A 12116-nucleotide genomic window follows, 5' to 3' on the forward strand; every position below is an offset into this window, starting at 1 on the left:
AGTCAGGCCAGGCCCTCTCACTGTTCCTGCTTGGGGACATGCTCCTCACTGTAAGGTCTCCCTGTTGCCCCGAGGTGTGGTGGAGCTGCCTATGCAGCCTGCAGTGGCCTCCTTCCCTCTGTACCATGCCAGCCCAGTGGGCCCCCCAAGCCCACCTAAGAACCAAACAAAGGCTCAGATCACCTGACCCTCCAAAGGTAGCCAGACCCTAAAGACAGAGGCTGCTGCCTGTGAGAACGCTACCTGTGGGTGCCCCAGCTTTGCCTGGTGGCTTCCCCTGGGGTCTGCATCACCTGCCCCCTCTCCCTCTTGCAGCCCAGCCACACTCCCTGCCCCTGCCCACTCTGAGCGCTTCTGTCTTCCAGGCTCCGTGGCCTGGGCTTTCCTCTCCTTTTCCAGAGGGATCTATGGAACCCTTTGCTTTGCAAAATGGCATCTCTTTCTGCTCTTGAAAATGCTCCGACAGGGGCTGGGGCTGGGGCTTGGTGGCGGAGCACGTGCCTAGCACGTGTGAGGCTCTGGGTTTGATCCTCAGCACTGCATAAAAATGAAAGGATAAATATAAAGGTATTATGTCCATCTACAACTAAAAAACATAAAAAATGCCCCAAAACAGAGTCTGTAATGGGGAGTGAGGCGGGAAAGGGCAGCAGTCTTGCTAGCTGTGCTGGGTGGAGCAGAGCAAGGGGGGGGGGTTCATCCGTCCACAGAACCACGCGTCTGATCTCCTGAGGGGAACCTGGAAGGCGAGCAGGAGGGAATGGTTGGAAGGGCTGCCCTGTTCTGCTCCACACACTTCTTTCCCTATTGCTGCCGTGGTCTCAGTGAGCATGAATTCGTGGTTCACTGTCAGTACAAAAAGGAAACAGAGGTGACAACTATTTGGATCTACATGTCCCTGGAGGCCCACAAGGTAGAGACTGGGTGACCAGCCTGTGGTGCTACTGGGAGGTGCTGGGGCCTAGGAGCCAGGCCTGGTAGGAAGAGCTGGGTCCTGGGTGTGTCTGCAGGGGTGCTGGGACCTTAGCTCCTTCCCTTGCCTTCCACCCGCCATGAGGTGGACAGGACTTACTAATCATGCGTTCTCGCCCTACCATGCTGTGCTTCCAGAAGCCCAAACCAATGGTCACTTGGCGCCAAGTGACCATGGGCTGGAACCTCTGCTACATGAGCCCAACAAGCCTTTCTTCCTGCTAAATAGGCTTTTCAGGTATTCTGTCACAGTGACAGGAAGCCAGCTACCACAGCTGGCTCACACCAGGTGGAGTTGTGCATGTGTTGGTCCATGTGCCTTCTGCTTTTCAGGGGCCAGGGACAGTCTCTGAAGTGAAGCCACCAGAAGAAGCCATGCCAAGCATAGAAAAGGAGCTGCGATTGACACATGGCCTTTTAAACCTGGTGTTGGTGCTCTGGATGGCCCTGGTGCGACAGCTCGACTTCCCACCACCAGTGTATACATAGGAAGGGAGAGTCCCAGGCCAACTTGCTCTAAGACCGTGACTTGCTCCAAAGCTCTGTAGGTAACACTTGGAAAGTACCCTGTGGGATAGGCTGCTTCAAACACCTGTCTTTGCTTTACCACATCTGAAAGAGCATCGTGCAGGTAACAGGGCACCTCAGCTGTAACCTGCTCGAGGCACTTTTCACAGATGAGGGAATTTGCAGTAACTCTAACAGAGTTCTCAGAAAGTTGGGAGTGGCAGACCTGGAGGAAAAACAGGCCTGGCGGGTCAGTCGGGTCATGGGCGTTTAGATGTGGGGTGGAGGTTTCTTTCCTTCCTTCGGTCTCCTTTCTACCTATCTTTACTCTATCACACCTCAATAAAAGGGAGAGCAGAACAGCCAGGGCTGAGCAGAGGTGATGGGGCCGAGGATGAGAGAGGAACAGTGTGCTGTGAAGACAGGAGGGACCAAGCCCTGGCTGTCCGCGTGCGGCAAGCTGGGAAAAGTGGGGGCGAGTCCCTCCTCGGAACTCCAGAAGGAGCTGAGCTCTCTGATCTGACCCAGATGGAACTGAATCCAAGCTTCTGACCTCCAGGCTGCAAGAGATCAAGCTGGTGCTATTTTTGACCACCAGGTCAGTGGAGGTGATTTGTTATAGCAGCAACAGGAAGCCCATACACAGTTGAAGCCCAGCATATTTCAGCAGCTGGCCCAATGCCAGAAACACTTATTCATAAACTATTTCAAAAAATGCATTGCTAAAAACATCAGAGACACTACAGCAGTTTTTGGCTGAGCATATGAATATCAAAGGCCATTTGCCGTTCGGAGAGACATATCTGAAGCCCGCTCTTACTGGTGGTCTACCGCTTTGCTTTTTTTTCCTAAAGGAAAAGCCAGTGAGACAAGAAAAGTGCCCTTCAAGGAAAGTGCTTGTTCAGCAGTGCACCCAGGAAGCTCTGCTTTGTGTCTGTCCTGGCTCCAACTCGCCAAGGAAGAACAGAAGATGGTGTTCCCAAGCGACATCTGCTGCTGTCCTTGGTGGCCGCTGGCACTGCACTCCAGATTCCTCTCTGGTTTCTTTCCCTAATTCTTGGAAAAATGTAACTGATTCATCATAGGGAATTTGGTTTTGTTTTCATTACACCAACACAGTTTTCAGGGGAAAGGTGGAATAAAGCAAAAATTTGCAGTCTGTGAGTAATTAAGTGTGCTTTTAACAAATGGGAATGTTTACTAATTAATATTTTCATTTTGGAACATTCCAGACATATCCAAAAGTAGAACAGGAACCCCCAGGTCCTCACTGCGCAGCTGTGGTAACAGTCACTACCTGGCCGACCCCAGCCTGGAGCACTTGAAAACAAGTCCCAGACACTGTATCATTTCATAAGAAAATATGTGATTATTTTATTTTAATTTTTATTTTATTTATTATTATTATTATTTTGTGGTGCTGGGGATTGAACCCAATATACATGATTATTTTAAAGAACAGGCAATACAAACAGGAAGCATGAAATTCAAAAGTTGGGAAACAAAGTCAGCAAGAAGTGAGTCACAGGGCTTCACTCCGGGTGCCTTTCCTAATTAGTTTTTCCAATGAAGTACAACTTTGTTTCTTAAAAAGGAAATTTATCCTAAGAAATCAGCATCCAAATAGACAGAGCTTTCACTCAGTGTTTGTCATGGATGGTGCCTTTCGTGAGAGTGATCTGATTGGACTATAGACCACACCTGGGGTAGATGGATTAATATTTGTGGATTGAGTGATTCCAGAGCTACTTAAAGGTGGAAGTTATGCGAAGCTTAGTCTTTAAGGAACCCACTCAGTGCCAGTCTTATCTGGATCATACATATCCAGGCCATACGTGTCCATGGACTGCAAGCCCTGGAAGGGACCTTAGCACTGACTTAATCAAGCCAAGGGGTCAGAGAAGTGATGCAGGAGGCTCAGGCTGGCAGCAGAGGCCAGGTCAGACTGAAGTCCCCTGCACCCGGTGCCTCTGCCCACGGTCTGCTGAGTTCCCGGAAGCCTTTCCACCCTGAGCACTCGTGCCACATGGAGGCATCGTCATACCCACAACTGAGGGCAGGGGCTGTGCGTGCCTAAATTGCCTTGAGGGAAGGAATGCTGTGGCCTTTGATGGAGCAGCCGACAGTATGTTTTCCATGCCATAGTCGGCCAGGGAATTCTCCCCAGGACTCAAGACAGCTGAACAGAACCCACAAAATGTTGCCAAGAGCCAACCATGGTCTCTGCTCTGATGTGCCCCTGCCTGCAGGACAGCTTGTGCTCAGAGAAGCCTCTGTGCAGTGTAAGAAGCTCCTCCCCTCCGCAGAATGTCTGTGACCCCCACTTTACATAGAATGAAATGAGAAACAGATGTCCCAAGAGACTACCCAAGGCCTGTAGTCCATCAGGAGCAAGGCTGGACTCTGGATTCCCTGGCCAGGAGCTCAGGGTTCTTTCTCCACAGCACAGCCGGTCAAGCACAAAGTCAGTGCCGGTCCCTAGGTCCTGAGAAGACAAAAGACATGCGCACTGTTTGGAAGGCTGTGAGCACAGGATGTGTTTGGTGCTGATTTTAATGTAGTCACTTGGAAAGGGCATTTCAGGTAGAGGGGACCCATGGAGCATGTGGTACCCTGAAGGCAGCTGGGATTTCCAGAACCTGACATGGGAGTTAAGCCCTGGGGGAGTGAGCTGCAGGCTGGAGCCAGCTTACCACAGGCCGGGGTTCTGGAGAGTCTGCATTTTTATCTTCTAGTGGGAAGTGAGTGGGGCAGAAGGACTCCTTTTCTTCTCCTTCTTCTTTTTTGAGATGGGGTCTTGCTATGTTGCTGGGGCTGCCCCCAAACTTAGGCTCAAGAGATCTTTCTTCCCAAGCCTCCCAAGCAGCTGGGACTGCAGGCACACACCTCCAGCAGCTGGAGCTTGGCCGAGATCCACACTGGACGGGGGAGGCCACAGCAGCTGGCCCAAGGACACACTGGGCAGTAGAGCCCAGGACATGGCGCCTCCTAGGGGATCCTGCCTGGGGCCCCCTATCCAAGACTAGAGTAATGCTGCTGCAGGTCCTGGCCACAGTGGACACAGGCTTCAGGAGCTTAATGGGACAGTCCAGGGTGTCAGTGTCCTCTAAAAGGCCCACACTTCCTGGTGACCACAAGGTGGCGCCACTGTGGGCCACTTTCTCTCTGAGTCCCATCGGAGTGCTTTTGAGTCTGTTGGTTTTGATCTGGATCACAGATGTGCTGTTTTGAAATGCCTCAGAACACAGAGCTGGGCTTCCTGCTTCCTTCTCGTGGCCTATTTCATGTTCTTGTGACGGCTCCAGAGTGCTTCTGCTGTTGAAAGGTTGCACTAGTTCACTGCTACAACTCAGCAGGGGGCTGCTGGAAGGCAGTGCATGTGGTGAAGCCGGGGAGCCAAGGCGGGAGGCCTCCCTTGCAGAGCACGTTTTCAGTAGGATGGCGGCAGGTTGGACTTCACTATGTTGACGACAGCTGTTCAGACAGTTGGGTACTTTGCAAGGAAACTACCAAGTTGTGAAGATATGAAAAGTCTTGACTATATCGGCACGTTCCAATGGTTCAGTGTGATAAGGAGGCACATGAGGCTACTTTTGTGTTGGGACAGAGACTAGGAGGACATTGTACTACTTTGAGTTTCAGTTGTGAAAAGCAGAGACTGAGGTTGGTCACCAAAAGGGGGAGTCATCCCAGGCAACACCGGCATATGGTGGAGAAGAGGCAGCTTAGGGGCTCTGCGGCCCAGGAGAGGCGCCTGGCGCAGCCCTTGGCTGGCAGACTTCTCCAAGAAGAGCTGTCCCCAGGCCAGGCTTCAGTAGTCACTGCTCACAGCAGAAACCACTGAATCCGAGACAACGGGATTATGTGTGGGTGTTTTCTTCAGTCCACTTGTGGGTCCATCATCCCCAGGGGAATCAAGCCTCAGAATGAAACATGGTCTTCTCCTTTCCCCATATTCACTGGCTGTTTGTTTTGCTTTTTATTCAGAAATCAAACATCAAAGGCAGAGTGCAGTGGCGCATGCCTGTAATCCCAGAGGCCTGGGAGGCTGAGGCAGGAGGATCACAAGTTCAAATCCAGCCTCAGTAACTTAGCCAGCCCCTAAGCATCTTAGTGAGCCACTAAGCCACTTAAGGAGACACTGTCTCAAAATAAAAAAAAATAAAATAAAAAGGGCTGACTCAGTGGTTAAGCCCTCCTGGGTTTAGTTCCTAGTACCAAAAAATAAAATAAAATAAAATAAAAATAAAAAATATTGAAGGACAAGAGCAGGAGAGTCTTTGATAAAGGTGTCAGAGGCCGTGTCAGGGAGGCCTGGTTCAGTGACTCCCAGGCAGCAGGAAGGCTGCAGCTCTGCCGCCTGGGTTCATCTTCAGAGTTGCTGAACACCCGGACTCCTGCACGTCATTCGTGATCCCTGGTAACTAGGAGAATGTGTCCTTTCAAGAGATCTAATCATTTCTAGAGCCTTGGGGTGTGAACAGACCTGGCCTCTGGCCAGGAGTCACCAGGTAGGCTGGGCTCGGGCCAGTGGAGCTTGTGCTCAGGATCTGCTCTGAGAAAAGGCCCTGGGCAGAAATCCAGAAAGTCCACTCCAAACAACTCATGAAGGAGAGTGGTGATCACTCTCATCGACTAGGTTTGCTTTAACAGTTACCTTATGGTTTAGTGGGTTTTCTCACTGCTATGACGAAATGACACGGCCAGCACAATGGCAGAGAAGGAAAGGTTTCTATAAGGGCTCGGGGTTTCAGAGGTCTCTGTGCATTCCTCGGCCAGCTCTGCCTGGGGAAGAGCGTAGGCGGGGCGAAGCAGCTCACATGGCGATCAGGAAGCAGAAAGTCTCCACTCCAGATACATAACATATGCCCCAGAGCCACGCCCCATCCCCACCTCCTCCACCACACCCCACCATTTCACTTCATCCCATCAGGGGATGGTTCACTGGTTAAGACTCTCCAACCCGGTCAGTTCTCCTCTGAACCTTCTTGCCCTGTCTCAAGCGTGAGCTTTTGGGGGACACCTCACCTCCACAGCATAACACCATCACCTGAGCACACTCCAGGGCTCCCCTCCCCTTCCTGGGAGCTCTGGGCCCAGCCCAACGCACCGAGCTCCTTAGGCAACGCGGCGGCAAGGCCATTCCAAGTCACCAATGTCATGGAGGCCAGCTCATGGGAGCAGAGCTGTGAAGGACAGCAGCCTCCCATGGGGCAGGCAACAGGTGCAAGCTCTAGGATAGTGGTTTCAAGTTGAATTAAAATATATTCTTCTTAAAGATTGCTCTTCTGAGTCTTAAAAAGCTGTGGTTTTGGAATTTCAGCTGGTGTTTCCATTGGCTCCGAATAGCACTCAGCTGTAGTACGTTCTCGTGGCTCTGTAGTAGGACATCCTCTTCCTGATTCTGCCCCTCGGCCTCTCTTTCCCTGCCTAGAGGTAGGCAGTTTTTCATTTTCTTGTGAATCTTCCCAGATACGTCATTTAAAAAACAACCAGATATGTACATAAATCTGTTTTGTTGTGGTTGTTTGGTTTTTGGTTTTTGGTACTGAACTCAGGGGCACTCAACCACTGAGCCACATCCCCAGCCCTTTTTTGCATTTTATTTAGAGACAGGGTCTCACTGAGTTGCTTAGGGCCTTGCTTTTGCTGAGGCTGGCTCAGCACTTGTGATCCTCCTGCCTCAGCCTTCAGAGCCGCTGGGATTACAGGCCTGTGCCACCACGCCTGGCTCATAAATCTGTTTTTACAACAGATTGTAGTCTATTACACATCTGCACCTTGATCTTTCCTGTTGATATATTTTAGAGATTATCCATAACAGTCCATAGTACAAGTATCCCTCAGTATCTGCAGGGAATTTGTTCCAGGACCTCCCTCAGGTATTAAATGCCAGGATGCTCAAGTCCTGGAAGGAAATGGGGTAGTAAAGGGAGCGCATATAACCTGCACATGTTCTCCCATGTAGCTCCAATCATCTCTAGATTACTCACACCTCTAAGGCAGTGTAAATGGCATATAAGTAGTCATTATACTACATTGTTTAGGGAATTATGACAAAAAGAAAGTCTTCACAATATTCAGTACAGTACGATGCAATTTTTAAAATATTTTTTAAAATTTGTTTTAGTTGTTGCTAGACCTTTATTTAATTTATATATAGTGCTGAGAAGCGAACCCAATGCTTCACACATGCCCGGCAAGTATGCTACCACTGAGCCACAGCCCCAGCACTTAAAAAATATTTTGATTTGCAGTTGGTTGAATCCTCAGATGCAAAATCCATGATGTAGGAGCTGCGTGTGCCCTGTAGAAGAACACCCCAGGTCTGACTGGCTCCCAGCTGGGCATCTGGCCCCTGGTTGTGGTGAACAATGCTGCAGCAGATCCCTTGTACATCCGCCACTTCTCAAGTGTGGCCGCCAGCAAGGCAAAGTCACTCTGCCACAACCCCAGTTGTGAATGGAGTCCTTTAAAAAGGCTCTGTATGCAGATGCAGTGGCACACTCCTGTACCCAGGACTCAGGCTGAGGCAGGAGGATCACAGTTTAAGGCCAACTTAGTGAGGCCCTGTCTCCAAATAAAATGAAAGGACTGTGGGTGCAGCTCAGTGGTAGAAGCAACCCTGGGTTCAGCCTCCACCATCAAAACTAACAAACAACAACAGGAACAAAAAACATTTGGCATATATGAGTGCTGCGGAGGATTTGGCTTGTAGGAGTGCAGACTCGTGACTCCAGTTTAAACCGAGCTGAGAAACGGAGTCAGAGTTGACTTCACCTGCGCTGGACTTGGTCTTCCCAAGTGCCCCTGTGGTCCCAGGGCTTCCAATAGATCCCCCTCTACTGTGAGCTTGTCAGCTGCCTGAGAACACAGCCAGCGCAGAACGAGGGCCTGTGAAAGTGACTGTCAGACACTTAATGTTCTCAGATTGCCAGGCTGCTAGATAGAAATAATATTTTGCAAACTGTTCTTAAAAACTGTGCAAGTGGGGCTGAGGATGTGGCTCAAGCGGTAGAGCGCTTGCCTGGCATGCGTGCGGCCCGGGTTCGATCCTCAGCACCACATACAAAGATGTTGTGTCCGCCAAAAAATAAATATTAAAATTCTCTCTTTTAAAAAAAAAAAACTGTGCAAGAACTAGGTTTATGACTTTGCAAATTAAAAAAAATGGAACATTATTATTTTAAACAAATATATGTTTGATAGTCTTTCCTGCAAACAAAAATGGCCTTCAAGGATGCCAAGTACCTTCACAGCAACCACCGCACGGTCTCCCCTGGTGGTTAAGGCAGCCCCTTGGTCTCCTCAGGCCCCCGGGGACAAGCAGTCTGCAGGTGTCCAGGCCACAGCATGAGGTGTGTGGGCAGCACCTGCAGGAGGTGCGTTGCACCTGGGCACCTGTCAGAGGTGCCGTGACCACAGAGGCTGGCTACTCCTGGGCAGGACCTCTGTGGTCCAATGCTGCTGATGGGCCCCGGGTCATGGAGAGCTGAGCCCTGCGAGCTGGTCAGTGAGGTGGGGGCCACTGTGGAGGGAGAGGCATCCATGCTGAGGTCACAGCAGGCCAGCAGGAGTGCAGCTGGATGGTCAGCCAGAGCCCTCAGGTGGGCCTGCAGGACAGGAAGAACACAGATCACAGGAGCTCAGAGGCCTGGGAAGAGGGGGGTGTTGGGACTTCTCTGAGGGCAACAAGAAGCCACTGTTTTAAGTGGGTGAAAAGATCTGCCATCATCTGCCCATCCATGAGAGCTTGTGCTTCCAGTTGAGACCCTGAGGGTACCAGGGTGTGCTCAGGGTGGGTAGCAAAAGGGGCAGGTCCTGCGTTAGTCTGCCTGGTTGCTGTAACTGAACAGCCGAGACTGGGCATTTCAAGAAGGCATTTAGTGGGCTTCTGATTCTGGTCGCTGGAGGGTCCAAGCTTCAGGGTGTGGTGTCCTGGAGAGAGAACCCGGGCCCCATCACCACACAGGGAGAAACAGAAGGGGAGCCGCCTGTGTGCAGAGAGGACAGAGGCATGGGCTGTCCACCCTAACAACCTGCTCTCAAAGTATTAACCCAGCCAGAGAGCAGGAGTGCCTGAGCTTCCTATTAATCCACCACTGGGGTGTCTCCTAGGACAGGGTCTCCAGGATGCCTAAAGGGAGGTGCATCTTGACTCAGGCCCTGTGGGTCCTGGACAACATCACAGAAAGAAACTTAAGGATGGACAAAGCAAGGCACAGACTGATATTCATTATGTACTTATTTTTGTGGCAATGGGGACTGAGCCCAAGGTGCTCTACCTTGCAGCCACACCCCAGCTTTTTTATTTTGAGACAGTCTGGCCTCAACTCGCCATCCTCCTGCCTCAGCCTCCAGAGTTGCTAGGATGTGTGCCACGGAGCCTGGCATAGATGGAGCACACTCTTGACAGGCCCAGTGTGGTGCTGGAGAGGATGCGGTGGCTTCACTGAACAAGGCATATGTACGTGTGAGACCTATAGGACACACTCGCTCTCACAGGGCACTTCTAGTCCTCCTGTGCGCTGGCCGCTTGCGTGTGAGTCATCGCCTACAGGGGTTCTTTTCTTCTTTGCTTTTGGTGAAATATCTCTACTACTGTCTCAGATGCCCAGGTTTCATTGTTTTGCTTGGGAATTTAAGGAGTACTGCATTTGTGTCACCAACTTGCAGCATGTGACAGGGATAAAGTCAGCACATCCTCAAAATATCAATTACAAAACAATCTGCTCATTGAGCAAAAGCATTCTCAGATCTGATTTTCTTAAGGCCAGGTCAGGAGATGGGTTATTTATGGACCTGAGGATAAGTTCTGATGATTGATTTCATAGTGTCACCTATGACCAGAGTGTGCAGAGAATTTCAAATCATGTGCAAGTGGAAGGCTCCTGTTGTCTTCCTTGTGTTCCTTCTACCTGTGCTGAGGCCTTTCATCCTGCGGCACCTCAACATGGCCACATGGGGATCATGCTACCAGCACAAGCAGCTTTGGGGACACAGGCAATCCAAGTGCCAATCACAGATGTTCTGCCCCTCAGTCTAGGGGCACAGGTGATGGATGAGGAGCAGCGAGACCTCAGAGCTTCGTGCTGCAGGGAAAGATGACAGGGTTGTGGGAGCGGGTGGGAGAAGCCCTGAGATCAGAGAAGGCCTCTCTGCCAGGTGTTGCAAGAGCTGAGACTGGAACTGGGACAGGAGGCCCAATCTGCAGGACAAGCTGGCCCAGCAGAGTGGGATGGGTGTGGCAGCAGGTCCTGCTCATTGTTTTCTTTAAATCAAACACATCTGATGCTGAGCCCTGTCCCCTCCAGTGTCAGCCAGGAAAAAGCCTCTGTCACCCATCTTGGGATCATAGAGTCCTGGCGCCAGGTCTGGGGGCCTTGGACCATGAGGGCAGGGCTGCTGCTGGTATTCCTAAGTAGAAACCTCCAGAAAGAGGCAGGTTCAGCCCAGACATGGCCTCCCTGTGAGCTCAGGCAGTGCCAGGCTCTGGCCTAGTGCACAGATCGCCCGGGGCCTTGGGCATGCTGAGGTTTGGCATGGAGACCCGACATCTTCCGGCTTCTGGACAACACAAGGCAGGCTGCCCGCCATTGCTGACGTCCTGCCAGGTAACGCCAGCTCTCTGAGGCAGAGGAGCTCAAAGGCCTGGTGACTTGCTGGGAGCTGGGGTGGTGGTGGTCATGACCTGCACAGGGCCGGGTGGAAAGACCATGCTGGCCACAGTGTGGCGCCGCCAGAGGGAGGGCACATGGCACCTTCACCAAATTACCATGCTTTGGTAGTGGCTGTGTCTGTCAGTGGCTCCCTGGAGTCAGCAGCAGAATTCTTTACCCTGACCGTGGGACCGCGTTTTCCAGTCCTCTCCGAGTTACACAGGCTCCTGGGGCCTCCCAGCATTGCTGGGAGAAACAGGAATCTTTTTTTTTCTATCTGAACTTTGGGGTTGTTGCTAACTCCACGGGTCAAACTCTGACTTTAAAATAAAAGGAGTGGTGGTGTAGACCACCATCCCTGATACCCAGGGCTGAGGGGGGAGGGGGGCTTGAGCTCAGGCGTTTGAGGACAGCCTGGACAACATAGCAAGACCTCACCTAAAAAAACAACAAACTGCCGGGCTCAGGGGCACATGCCCATAAGATCAGCAACTCAAGAGGCTGAGGCATGAGGATCCCAAGTTCAAAGTCAGCCTCGGCAACTTAGCAAGACCTATCTCAAAATAAAATAAACAGGGCTGAGCTGTGTCTCAGTGGCTGAGTGCCCTGGGTTCCATCATCCTTTGTGCTGGGCTGAAATGTGAAGTGGCTCGTTTTGTCACCCCAGTGCAGCTGTGGCTCCCCTCTACCAGCAGTGCTGCTGTAGGGACTGCCATAGTGACAGCCATCCTCCTCTGTGCCTGTAACCTCGATCAGGGGATCACGAGGCCCGCAGACACAAAGAATGGTGAAGTGCTTATCTTAAGGGTCCCCAGGAAGGAACGAAGCATAGGAAGAGGCAGAGAGTGACTGCAAAGGTCCCTGGTCCCAGCCAGCTCTGTAGAGCCCTCCAGAGGGAAGAGGACCTGCTTCACTGACCCTCAGACGTTAACCTCACCAGACAGAAGCGCCTGACTTCCTTTGGCTGAAATTAACAGA

The sequence above is a fragment of the Ictidomys tridecemlineatus genome, chromosome 13, assembly GCF_052094955.1.
Source record: "Ictidomys tridecemlineatus isolate mIctTri1 chromosome 13, mIctTri1.hap1, whole genome shotgun sequence".
In the NCBI taxonomy this organism is placed as follows: domain Eukaryota; kingdom Metazoa; phylum Chordata; class Mammalia; order Rodentia; family Sciuridae; genus Ictidomys; species Ictidomys tridecemlineatus.